Here is a 1,875-nt window from a genome sequence, read left to right as displayed (position 1 = left end):
ATCCTCCCTGGCTGCCCACGCACGGAGATTCCCTTGTTTTCGAATGATGCATCCGAAAAAATCAACAACAAAAAACAAAACAAAAACACAGCAAAACAAAACAAATCAAAGCAAAAAAACGTACATTTTTTCCCACAGACTTCACTTAGTCAAACAAAAGGTGCAAAAGGCCTATGAGATTACTATACTCTATCTCTCCTCTCAAACTGTTTAAGAGATCATGCGAATGTAGGTCAGCTGATTGGAACAGAGTAGGCTTACGAGATGAAGGAGAGCAAAGTGATCACCCACTCCTGACAGATGTTCAACAAGTTCATCGCACAAGTTCATCACGGGTAAGGACGGTGGAGTAGAAACTGTTGAAAGTAGTGCTGATTCTGATAAGATAGTGCGCGTTCTCCTTCTTGTGACAGGGACAATAATAAAGGGTGAAAATTTGATATTGCTTTCTCGACCTGGTACAATGTATGTACTTGTACTGTCACAAAGACGCACTGTTTCGATAAGTTACAGTAAGTAAGCTTTTTACAATCCTTGCAAGCAAAAATCTTCTATCTATTTGTGGTTGCCGAATTTTGCTATTCAAAAGGCTTTTTAATGGCTGCATCGATCGACATGCCCTTTTCGCCAAAAAATTCTTTAAAATATTCTCCAGATCATGACGCCCTTGGTTTTATAAGTTTTGAGACAGTTTTGCTGCAAAAAGCTAAATTTCTTTATTTCGCCTCTCGCTTTTGTAGGCCGACGCTTCTGTCTCTGTAATTTAAGAAAATCCGCCAGGTTTGTTTATTTCAAGTCGTACTTCCGTTCGATACTATCGCGCATTGTCGCGCAATACTGAGCACTATTTTAAGTGTGCAACCTGTATAGATCCAGCCTCATGTTTTATTTTTTTTAACTTGGTGCCAAGGACTACTATATGAGTATAGTAGTCCTTGCTTGGTGCTAAATTCGACTGAGATCTTTTCGTTCGATGCCCATCAGCGCTTTTTCTGGACTCCTTTGTCTATTAGTATTATATATTTGGCAACTTGGAAACACGTGTGTCACTTTTCTCTCAAGATTTATTGCTCCATTCCAGTAGAGTATGTAGGCCAATGACTTTCAGTTGGTGCTAATGCACCGATCATTCCTTTCATCGAAAGGGGGCCCAGCTTGTATGTCATATGTGGCGTCCGTAGTCGTGTGGTAAGGCTACCGGACTTGGAATCGTGAGGATGCGGGTTTGGAGGTTAGAGCCTTGGATAAGGCCCAGGACGTTATTGTGTCCTTGAGAAAGCTAATTGACGCGAATCTTCCTCTTTTCACCCGGGTATGAATGGGTGCCCAATCATAGACAGCGAAAGATTTTGTAAGTATGTTGGTGTTTCAAAGCCTGTACAAGGTCAGCTTGCATGCACTCTATGCAACCCTCGAAGTTGAGATTCTTTCAGAATGCTATCAGGTCTGTTGGGGTAATGATATCGATTGTAAAGCCTATAAGAGCTTACTGTACAGCGAGTATTTGCGCTATACAAATGCTGTCTATGATTGTTATAAGTTTCGCAGATTACCAGAGAGTAACATACAAAGAGAAGAAGTGCTGTACTAAAAAAAACAAAGATTTCAAATATTTCTCTAAAGTACCCGTTCAACTTTGAAATCAAGTTCAAAACGTTTCAATAAGCACGATACGATCCGAAACTGTGACGAGAATGAACCACGGAAACCCATAAGAGATAACAATATAAAAATCCGAAGCAACACGTCGGCAAAAAGATACATGGTCGCTTTCAAGGACAAGCGGCTAACCCAGATTTCGGGGGTTTCCAGAAATCTTGACCTACACCAAAAGTGGTTATTACCCTACCTATAGGAGAAGTTTGTTTTCATTTT

The 1,875-nt window shown here is 40.5% G+C and overlaps 1 protein-coding gene across 1 annotated transcript in view; it reads right to left on the bottom strand.

Moving 5' to 3' along the window:
* The window catches only part of LOC101856223 (putative ATP-binding cassette sub-family C member 13), a gene marked incomplete at its 3' end in the record, with an annotated part of 39,774 nt that overhangs the window by 7,342 nt on the left and 30,557 nt on the right, over positions 1-1,875 (bottom strand).

Source organism: Aplysia californica, unplaced genomic scaffold (genome assembly GCF_000002075.1).
Source record: "Aplysia californica isolate F4 #8 unplaced genomic scaffold, AplCal3.0 scaffold00945, whole genome shotgun sequence".
Lineage (NCBI taxonomy): Eukaryota > Metazoa > Mollusca > Gastropoda > Aplysiida > Aplysiidae > Aplysia > Aplysia californica.
This window is presented reverse-complemented; position numbering and strand designations above follow the sequence as displayed.